The 12,053-nt window shown below is 45.1% G+C and overlaps 1 pseudogene; it reads right to left on the reverse strand.

Annotated features, from left to right (window-relative positions):
* Positions 1–8,828: 8,828 nt before the first annotated feature.
* Positions 8,829–12,053, reverse strand: part of LOC136477768 (CLIP-associated protein-like) — a 30,844-nt pseudogene continuing 27,619 nt past the window's right edge.

Consider the following 12,053-nt stretch of genomic DNA (forward strand, 5'->3'; position numbering starts at 1 on the left):
CAGGATAGTTGCTAATTTAGAAATGGATAGTTATAATTAACTTGATAAAGGAATCACAAGTGTACAAAGATTAATTGCCGTTTTCGCAAAAATGTTGTCAAGTTACGTCCACTTATACAGCCTTGCATAATCCTTGGAGTCATTTTATTTCTGGTTCATGACGGGTAAGTCTAGCTGAGTACCTTCTCGTACTCAGGGTTTATTTTCCCATTGTTGCAGATGGCACTGTGTATCATGGTTATTGCAAGAGTTGCTTCTATCCCGCTGTGGATGAGGAGTAAGCCTTGGGCAGGCTTCCTTAGTAATTCCTATCTTTGCTTTTGTGGACCGTGATCTGGTTTGGCACTGTATTAGACTATGTTGGAAAACTTTATCTCGAACTTATTTGCTTCTGCTTTGTTTATCAAACTTGTTTTGTAATAACTTTTATTCGTACTCTGATGATGAAACATATCTGTGAACTTTATGTAATATGTGGCATGTATGTTGAATCCTGTACGATCTTGGTTGTTGTAAATCGTTTATCGAGACCCGTCGTGGTACTCGACGGACTACCGGGTTTATATGGGTTCAAGTATGACAGTGCGACCGCTTGCGGATTGCCATTATACTTGTATTCTTATAAATTGGTCAGTTCTGCGACATACAGCGTCCAAGGGCTCGGAGGTGGTCACGACGTGCGCGTGAGTGTGCTGTGCTTATGTGCCTAGAGACCGGGGATGGCCTTGGCCTACGCGCTCATGGTATGGAGCACCATGGCCGGGGTAGCAAGGTCCGGCGGCGAGCAGGGGAAGAACCGGGGCTCACCGTAGGTGTTGTGGAAGAGAGGATGGCGGTGCAGTGACGAGTTGCGGCCATGTAGCTTCGGAGGCCATGCAGTGCCGACCCGCGACTATGATGACGACGATGGCGTCGCCCTCGGTTTCGGTGACTTCGGCAGCGCGCGGGGGGCTCCGATCCTCCTCTCATGATCTCCTTCTCTGCCCTCTACTCTCGGTGCGGTGCGGCTGCTGGGCCACCAAGCGGTGGCGGAGGTTGAGGGAGAGGCTAAGGCACCGGGCGTGAGCGGCGTGCGGGCTGGCTTTATAGCCGAGCACCATGCCTCCCATGGTGGCTGGCATCGTGCGGTGGAGGCATGTGCATCGCATCAGACGGTGGTGCGGGGTTGCGTGGGTGTGGCGCAAGGGGGACAGGGTCATGCCCCGGGCGTGACCCCCTGGCCCGCCCCTGCCACCGTGGTCGGCTCTTGGTCACGCGGGCGGTTCAGGCGTGGGGGAAGACGACACTGTTGCAGGGGTGCGGCTGACATGCAGGGCCAAGTGGCAGCGGCAGCAAGGGAAACGGGGAGGGCACGCGGGCTTGTTGGGCCGGCTCATGGGCCGCACGCGCGTGCTAGGAAGATAGGAAGGGGGTTGGCAAGCCGGTTGGGCTGGCTGGCTGGCACGGTTCGAGCAGGCCGAGCCTGCGAGGCCTTCTTTTTCTTTTTCTTCTTCCTTGATTTGAATTCCATTTTGATTTTTAAATTGGTTTCCAAATTGGTGCACCATATTCATTGGAGTTGTTAAGCATATCATAACTCAAATGGAAATCCAAATCACATTTTGAATAATCAAGGTATGCAACACTTTATTTGTTAGAATTTAAATAAACACAATTAACTAATGACATGTCATGCTTATGTGTTAACTTGGGTTGGGGTTAGACCTAATGCATCTCTTAGGTTGGGTTTTCTATACATGACACTCGTCATCACATGGGTGTTCTAAGAAAAATTTTGTAGTTCGTATTTTTAGTGTGTGGATTTTTGGGTTGTTACACCTAAGTATCGGGGGTAACAAATATGGTCTTGTTATTATTGATGATTATTCCCATTTCACTTGGGTATTTTTCTTTATTGATAAGTGTCAAGTTAGAGACAAAGTGAAGACTTTTGTTAGAAGAGCTCAAAAGGAGTTCGGTCTCCCCATCAAGAAAATAAGAAGCGACAATGGGACCAAATTCAAGAACACCCAAGTTGAGGAGTTTCTTGATGAAGAGGGCATCAAGCATGAGTTTTCAACTTCATACACCCCTCAACAAAATGGTGTGGTAGAAAGGAAGAATCGCACACTTATTGACATGGCAAGGACAATGCTAGATGAATACAAGTCGCTGGACATCTTTTGGTGTGACACCATCAACACCGCTTGCCATGCCATCAACCGCCTCTACCTACACAAAAAGTTGAAGAAAACTTCATATGAGCTTCTAACCGGTAACAAACCTAAGGTGTATTACTTTAGAGTGTTTGGGTGCAAATATTTCATACTTAACAAGAAACCCAAAATCTCTAAGTTTGCACCTAAAGTTGATGAAGGTTTTCTTCTTAGTTATGGATCAAATAAGCATGCCTATAGTGTCTTCAACAAAACCTCCGGGAGAGTTGAGGTTGCGATAGATGTGACATTTGATGAATCTAACGGCTCTCAAGTGGAGCAAGTTGATTCAAGTGTTGTAGGAAAGAAGGATCCACCATGTGAAGCAATTAAGCAATTGGCTATTTGTGATATTAGACCACAAGAAGATGAAGTCACTGAAGTGGTGGTTCCTCAAGTTGCTGCTACACCAATTTCCGCTGAGGGGGAGCAGATCCCTACTACAAATCAGCAGAGCGGTAGTGCCGCACATAAGAGCAGTAGTGTCATACTCCCTCGGACAGTAGTAGCAAGTCCAACTCTGATTCAAGGACAGAACCTACAACCCATCTTCGAGGAAGAAGATAATGAAGATCCAGAAGATGGACAAGAGGCCATTGATTATCCAAGGCTAAGGCAAACGATACAACAGGATCATCCCATTGACAACATCCTTGGGAGTCTTCAAAAGGGGGTAACAACTCGTTCACATTTAGCAAACTTTTACTAATATTACTCATTTGTTTCCTCTTTGGAGCCTCTTAAGGTAGAACAAGCACTTGGAGACCCAGATTGGGTGATGGCCATGCAAGAAGAGCTCAATAACTTCAAAAGAAACCAAGTGTGGACTTTGGTGGAACAACCCAATACCAATGTCATCGGTACCAAGTGGGTCTTCCGCAACAAGCAAGATGAGAATGGAGTGGTGACAAGGAACAAGGCAAGGTTGGTTGCTCAAGGTTTCACTCAAGTAGAGGGCTTGGACTTTGAGGAAACATATGCACCGGTGGCAAGACTTGAAGCAATCTGAATGCTTCTAGACTATGTTGCTCATCACAATTTCAAGCTATATCAAATGGACATGAAGAGTGCATTTCTCAACAGCCCCATTCAAGAACTTGTCTATGTTGAGCAACCACCGGGTTTTGAAGATCCCAAGTTCCCCAACCACGTCTACAAACTCCCAAAGGCGCTCTATGGGCTTAAGCAAGCACCAAGAGCATGGTATGAATGCCTTAAGGAATTCTTGCTTAAAAAAGGCTTTGAAATAGGCAAAGTCGACCCTACCCTTTTCACTCACAAAGTTGGCAAAGATATATTTGTGTACCAAATATATGTCGATGACATAATATTTGGTAGTACTAATCATTCTTTTTGTGAGGAATTTAGTAGGATCATGACCAAGAGATTCGAGATGTTCATGTTGGGTGAATTGAAGTTCTTCCTTGGATTTCAAATCAAGCAAGTGAAGGATAGAACTTTTATTAGTCAAACGAAGTACACCCATGATATGCTTGAGAAGTTTGACATGGTGAATGCCAAGCCTATTAAAACTCCCATGCCAACCAATGGACATCTGGATCTCAATGATGAAGGGAAGCCGTGGATACTAAGGTATATCGTTCTATGATCGGCTCTCTACTTTATTTATGTGCATCTAGGCCCGATATTATGCTTAGTATGTGCATGTGTGCTAGATTTTAAGCTAACCCGAAAGAGTGTCACTTGGTGGCTGTTAAGAGAATTTTGAGATATTTAGTACACACTCCTAACCTTGGCTTGTGGTATCCTAAGGGCTCTAAGTTTGATCTACTTGGGTATTCAGATTCTGATTTCACCGGTTGCAAAGTAGATCAAAAAAGCACTTCGGGGACATGTTAATTCCTTGGACGATCCCTAGTGTCTTGGATTTCTAAAAAACAAAATTGTGTAGCCTTTTCCACTGCCAAGGCCGAGTACGTTGCGGCCGGTGTATGTTGTGCCCAACTACTTTGGATGAGGCAAACTCTTCAAGATTTTGGATGTCACTTCACTAAAATCCCACTCTTGTGTGACAACAAAAGTGCCATAAAGTTAGCCAACAATTTCATAAGCCACTCAAGAACTAAACACATAGACATCCGACATCATTTCTTGAGAGACCACGAAACCAAAGGAGATATCAAAATTCGCCATGTGAGCACCGAAAAGCAACTAGCCAATATCTTCACAAAGCCCCTCGACGAATCAAGGTTTTGTGCTTTGTGTAGTGGGCTAAATATACTTGATTCTCATAACGTGGCTTGAATTCTAGCATGCCTCTGTTTGATAAACTAGTATCTAAGCAAAAGAGTTAAAAATTTTCATATCATGTATGAAAATAATTTATAAAAGGCAACTTATGTATCATGATCATGGTCTATATTGATTATTTGTTTCTAGTCATGGTATTTAGGTGATATATGTCCATATCTCATACAGAGTGAGTCATATAGATTATAGCTAACTCCCACTGTTTTGGAGAGTGCGGTAGTGCCGCTCTGTGGCAGTGCCAGGCTAGGCATACGGCAGTGCCGCACTTTGAATCTCAATTGAGATTTGACCCAAATAGTTTTACTGCAGGGCCCATTTATTCTTCCTTTTATCCTTAGGCCCATAGTAACTTCTTTCCCTCTCTCTCTTCCCCTCGACACCGACGCCCGCACCTCTCTCTCCTCTCACGCCCGCACCGTCGCCGTCGCTTGGCCACATGTTGCCGGTCTCTGGCAGTGTCATGGCAGCTGCCAGCCCTCCCTCAATGTCGCTGACGGCTGCTACTACCCCTAGCCCGAGCAGTTTCTTCCCTCTCCTCTCCTTTCCTCGTTTGAGAAGATGGAGCACAGAGATAATGACCGAAGGGGAAAAAGAAAGATGAATGAGCAAAGAGACAAGGATCCACCTCGCCGTGGTCGAGGGAAGTCAACAACAGCAGACAGTAGTGCAACTCCAAGGGGACTTGGTGACAGGGGGAGGCGCGAGCAATACATTGAAGATGAGGAGAGGCTGGAGATGACAGGTCATACCACTGATGCCATTCCTGACACCCCATAGCATCTCTCTGAATTTGATGGCAGATACAAGAGAGATTTTGAGGGGTGAGATCATCATGAGACCTCCAGATGACTCCCACTAGCATGCAGTTGTCAACTATTCCAAGAGTTGGAAGCTGGTGGAGGAGGCAAGGGGGATCAATCCCTATGCAGTGCACAAGGATTTGGGCATTGATTATAGATTCTAGAATGAGTTTTATTCCAACTTTTATGTCACTGCCATTCTTGCATCCAAGAAAACCAAGACCATCAAGATGCAGTATATTGATTGGGATGAGATACAGGAGAAGGAGGAGCCTGAGTTTGACAAGGTAATCAAAATTTGTAGCAGGCTCCAGCTTTCAGACATCATGGGTTTCTAGTATAACTAGAATGAGGAGGTCCTTGCACAGTTTCATGCCACATACTTCTATGATTAGAGATCTGATGAGATTCACTAGATGACTGATGGTCGGTACTACCGAGTCAACTTTGTCAATTTCAGTCAGATTCTTGGCTTTGAGGAGGAGCACAGAGGTTACACTTACATTCATGATGAGCCTCGAGCTGAGATCCATGACATCAGTTACATGTGGAGAGATAGAAGGATTGCAGATGGCAAGAGGAGTGGTCTACATAGCTTCTATTACATCCTCAACAACCTCATATGGAACAACATCAACCCAAAGGATGGAGCAACCTCAAATATTAATGGCTATGTGAGAAATGTGTTGGCTAGATTTGCTCCAGGTGGGGACAGGTTCAATGTCCCTATAATCATGTGTACTGAGTTAAGATTTGCAGTGGAGGATCAAAGGAGGAGGCTGCCCTATACCCCTTACCCCATGTTCATGATTGAGAGTGTCACTGGATTTTATTTTCTAAAGGATGGGATGCACACCGTCTATAAAATTGAGAAGACCCAGCCAGCTGTAGCTACTCAGGGAGCGGGGAGCTCTCATGCTCATGTAGATATCCCTGAATCTTCCCGCTCCAGGTCTCGCAGAGGAGGCAAGATAAAGAAGTTTGGCAAGTGGTTGAAGACAATCTTCGGCAAATGCACCTATGCAGCTGATAGAGCGTATGAGACACAGCTTGAGCAGCGTCAGCAGCGTGAACAAGACCTTCCACCACTTCCTCCTATTCCACCTCCTCCACAGTATGACCTTTCGAGTCTCTCCGACATAGATTCAGATGATGAAGATGATGAGGAGGAGGAGGAGCAGGGACGAGCAACAGATTGGGATGAGACCCTGGAGGGATACCATCAGATACAGGAGCCGAGGCGTTCCACTCGCTACACTGCCACTACTCACCGTCAGGGCCATGCATGTATTGACTCCGACAACGATGATGGTGATGATGGTGCCGGGACTGCTGCAGGAGGTGCTAGGGCTGCAGGAAGTGATGATATTGATTGGACGGACATCTAGGGAGATGACGAGTAGATGTTGATCTTTCTTCTTTTCTTCTCTTTTTGGTGCTTTATGCCAAAGGGAGAGAAAATTAGAGGGATCAACAACTTTTCGACGCCATGGTCAGCAATTGCGCTTCATGTCCTATTCGATGAGGGTTAGTCTTCGCTAGGTGGAAAGTTTGAGAGTCGCTCAAAACTCTAAATTGTGAAATAATGCCACTATTTGACTTTTGTGTGGATATAGACATATATTAATCTATGCTATCGCTTGTGATATAATTGTGCTAGAATGTATGTATCACATGCTGTGTGGTGTCTGTTCTGATCTGTGTTTGTTACAGCAAGTGCGGCAGTGCCGCACTCTGGTGCGACAGTGCTGCACCCAGCTGCAACAGCAAACCATGTTGTGTATAAACTGTCATTTGCATCACATTTTTCATACCTAACATAGTATGAAGCACCCCACAGGACCATGGATGTAGGGGGAGCCCCATCACTTTCACTAAAATATGAATCTTGGCTTCTTATGCCAATTTAAGAATTCAATTCTCTATTCACATACTTAGGGGGAGACTCTACACCCATGGCTCCAAAAGTCTCAGTATTTATTTCATATCTTTTGTAAGCTCTAATTGGGTTGTCATCAATCACCAAAAAGAGGGAGATTGAAAGTGCAATCAAGCCTTAATTGTGGGTCTTGGTGATAATGACCACGTAATTAGAGAACTAATGAGATTTATTGAGATGACAAGCAGAAAATTTATATTCGAGGATGCTACATAAAACAGAGGAGCCCCCAATTATAAATATAGATGGCTTCAAACTCAAAGGATGTTTAAATTCTTTTATATATTGAATTTGAGTATAGGAAAAATCATACTATAAAGGGGTACACAATGCTTAAGCTAAAATGTGCTACCAAGTGCTCAAACAACCACAAGCATCCTCAGATTCACAGCCAAGACAGTCTACACTTCACTATTACCCTTGCTGTCTTGCGGGGTGCGAGCTCCGACTTGCCCGACCCCTTGGTCGTGAGCTCTGACTCGCCCGACCCCTTGGGCCCGGGCTTCGACTCGCCCGACCCTAAGGTCGCAGGCTCCGGCTCACCTGACCCTTTGGTTGCGGCCTCGTCTCGCCCGACCTCTTGGGTGTAGTGTCCGTTGAGAGCTGGGTATATATACCTTTTCCTTTTCTCCCCAATGGCTATCTGCGATTTAAGTGACCGTTGGGGGCTGATGGTATATATACCTTTCTTCTTCCTTCCCAACGGTAACCTACCTCTTTTTCCTCACTTCAGAACATTCAAAACAGAGCAGGAGCTCTCTCTCTCTCTCCCTCCATTGTTGACCTTGAGCCCTCAATCAAATCCATTGATTTTTCATCGATCCTTGAGGAAAAGGGTCCAAAACTCGATTAGAGAGCAGCCCCATTGATTCCCAACTCTGAATAGCACTTGGTTCACGTTTTGGCCGACGGTTGTGTTTGTTACTCTTGGAGCTTGTGTGGTAGCCCCGGGGGTTTATAACCATATTTTGAAGCTAGTAAACTCACTCCTCATCTCAAGAGTTAAGTCTTTTGACTTGAGAACGAGGAAGGATTGAAAAGCCCTGAGCCTTAGTGGCTAACCTCAACAACGTGGAGGTAGGCAAGCCTTGGTAGCAAGCCGAACTACGGGATAAATCATTGTGTCACTTGTGCTTGATTTACATTACTTGTGTGACATATTGTGGTTGAGGTGATTTCTAAGATTTGAGGCCGATCTACTTGTGTGTGGATTTTCCACCACTTTCAGCTGTCGATATGTGATCTACTACCTTACAGGAAGCAAAGAAATTTACCCGATCTAAATTTCGTTGGATAGATTTTGAACTGTGAGCTAATCTCTCTTGCATGTGCGGCAATGCTACGCTCACAAAGCGACAGTGCCGCGGGTGAATTTAACTTCGATTTGAGTTGAATTTTTACAGGCCTATTCACCTCCCGCGTACCAGAGATCCTGTAGAAGCAAGCTCCATGGTGCTGCACTTTTGTTCTTCGGACAATGTGGATGGCGCATAGTAACACAAAACACGATCCCAACGCAAATCGTACATGATGGCATCTCATCTGCTCTATGTACAAATGAATGAAACCCATAACCCAGCTAATACAAACAAATGTTAGTATACATGGTACACGAAACATGACTCATTGGTTGGTATGCACTGGTGCACCGGACCTTGCCTGTGATATCCGATTTGCATAGATAGTTACTAGAAGCAGCTGTGTGCTACTAAGACCCTCCAGATATGGTACAAATGCTTTCCCAAGCATGATGTAGATATCCACTAAACAGAATACAACAGCCTTAAGGAAAGCGTAAGGACTCGTTCGGTTAAGGTATTATGAGGCCAGGAATCAATTCAGCTAGTAAAATCTTATATAAATTAAAGTAACTGATCCGGCTAGGAATCCTTCCTGGAGCTCGTTCCCGGTCAAACGAACGTGGCCTAAATGATATCAGATATACACTGGAAACATGCAACATAATTATAACAGTAGATTACATAACCCAGATAACATCAGCAGTCACTAAGTACATGCTAAAGAGCTAATAATGACCAAATATGGACAGATGATCTATTCAGAAGTCAGGACAGTGCAATGAAGCTTAAGTGAGCAAGAGCACTTCAGTGGTGTTATATCGGATCTGCAGCATATCTGGAAGGTATGCTAGTGGCAACGTAACTATTGAGTTAATGATTGACAATAAATAGGTTTAGTTATACTTTTCTTATATAGAACCTGGTTGGATAGGTGGGGTTGGGATACAGAATTTTTTTTCAAGAATACACAAGAGGACCGCACACTTCGCATTAAGGAGGAGAAATAAAATTTCCACAACACGATTGCTGAAAGGCCCTCACAAGGCTACTTTTGTGAGATCAGATTATACAGCAACCAAACTACCAAGGGTTCTACTCCCTCAAATTATAGGTCATTTTGGCTTTTCTAAGTCCATAGTTTTGCTATGCACCTAAATATACGATATGGCTCTGTTCGCTGGTCTTAAAATCCGGCTTATTCGGCTTCTTTTTTGAGTTGGAACAATATTTTTCTCTCACAACAAATCAGTCGGAACAGTGTTTTGGCTTCTTTTTGTCTAACTATGTATCTAGAAAAAAGCCAAAACGACCAATAATTTGGAACGGAGGGAGTAGTTCTTAGAATTTGGTAACAAAATCTTAACTTTAAAGGAAAAATCCTAGAACGATCCTGCTCATCTGGTTACAGAACCATACACATTCCCGTTCTCTATTCAGCTGACAACCAGAAAGAGAGATCACTGTTGGCATATAAATGAATGTCAGATCTCAATGCTGTAAATAAGCTTAGCACCCTTATCTCTCTGTGTTTAAGTACAAGAAAAAGATTCCTTTTTTATTTTTGCATAATCTTCAAAGTTCCCTGACTGAAGAACTAACATAGTAACATATCTGTAAGAAAGACGTTTCAGAAGAATAGGTAAGCACCTTGCGAACTTCTGGACTCCGATTACTGAAAGCATCAAACAGTGCTGATAAAAATGAAGGCAGTTGAGTAATCAATTCCACCTGTGAGAGGCGCCCCACAAGCTGCAAGATTACCAGAAGATCAAAACAGTAAACCATCGTTGCTAAGAACATACTCCGCAATGATTCTGAATGAGTGTGATTCTACGAGCAGTACACACTCAAATAAATAGTTGAATTGCATTGCAATGCTACGCAGGACAATAATCCAAACCATTGTAGGTTTCTGTTGATATAATATAATGCCAAACTGCCTCACTACAGCTACGGCCCCTAACAATGGTCAACAAGATCAGGACTTCTGAAGGAGACAAGTTACATGTATTAAATGTAGGATGCTTGTTTATTGCTCAATAATAGGGAAATATGCCACATAAAAATGTGCCAAACCAAGGTAAAGTTCATTATTTTTGTTATCTGACTGCTCATACAAAATTACAATGGCAAATGGAGTTTAAATTTTAGCATTCATAATTACAGTGCGAAACTTAGATACCTTTGTCAAACAGTTGATAATCATGACAAGTGTTGTCGGGGACCAATATTAGGGTACTCAAAGAGGAGGAGCTAATGACCGCCAAACTTTGATTCGCCCACGCGGTCAAGAGCGCGACTACACTGTTTGCCGGGTCACTTCTCGTTCGGTCACCGAGACCGTGGGTCCTACCTCGTCCGACCCTCGAGGGTTGGCTCCGCCTCGCCCGACGTCTGAGGGCAGACTCCGTCTCGCCCAACCCCCGAGGGCCGGCTCCGCCTAGTCCGATGTCCGAGGGCCGGCTCCGCCTCGCCCGGCGTCTTAGAGCTAGCTCCGCCTCGCCCGGCGTCTTGGGACTGGCTCCGCCTCGCCCGACGTCTGCACACTGCTCCTTCATAATGACGCAAGCAGATAAAGCAAGACACTCGAGTCAACCGCAATACCGAGGACCATACCCTGCACGCCTGCAGGAAAGTACCGTCAGGATATGATAAGACGGACGCTTTAAGCCCTTTCCAGGCATGTCAGAGCCCGAACAGTGTTGTAGGCGTCGACATTTGTTTTACAGTATTGTGGGCGCCGCCATTAGCCCTCGGGTGCGGATCCTGACAGAAGCATACGACAACCACTACGATCCAGAAGGAGACTCACATCATCTACAGTAACGGACGTGCAGTCACTGCGCCGTCTACTCCCCGCAGGGTCGCGGATCGGCACCCTGGTCCGTCGCGCCGCCCACCGGGGTGGGATGGGACGTGACCACTTGCTGACAAAGCCAGAGCATGGCATCATTAGCGGACATGTACCCAGCGTAGAGCTATCCCTAGCACCGTCTGCCGGGTCAGCGGGACTCACTCAGATGAAAAGAAAGACCCGACACCTTTGAAGGACCTCCTTTGCCTCTGTTTTTTCTTCTCTCTCCCATTTGTAATCCCGGCTTTCCCTTAGTCTATAAAAGGAGAGGCAGGACACCCCACTAAGGGGACGGGTCGATTCAACACTCCACGCATCACATCACACATAGTAGAGTAGCAACCAAGAGCTCTGCATCCATTCGACCTTTCCATCAGAGACTTGGGTCCCGACCCTCTCTCGCCTGTTTGTACCCCCTACTATGAACTTTTCAGTGCAAATAACACGAGTGGCAGCCACGAACTGGACGTAGAGACATTCTGCCCGAACCAGTATAAATCTTGTGTCTTTTTAGCACACCATCTAAACCAAACGCGCAATAATACAAATTTACTCGTTGGTGTTTACTCGAAACACCGCCAAGTGTCTTTTCATCATCACTAGCCAGCAAAGGCACAATAATCTGCAGCGCAAGCAAAGAAAATCCAGGAAAGTGTAAGTTGCTTGTTGTAACAGGTAGTGATGTGGGAATAT

This window comes from Miscanthus floridulus, chromosome 8, assembly GCF_019320115.1.
Source record: "Miscanthus floridulus cultivar M001 chromosome 8, ASM1932011v1, whole genome shotgun sequence".
NCBI lineage: Eukaryota > Viridiplantae > Streptophyta > Magnoliopsida > Poales > Poaceae > Miscanthus > Miscanthus floridulus.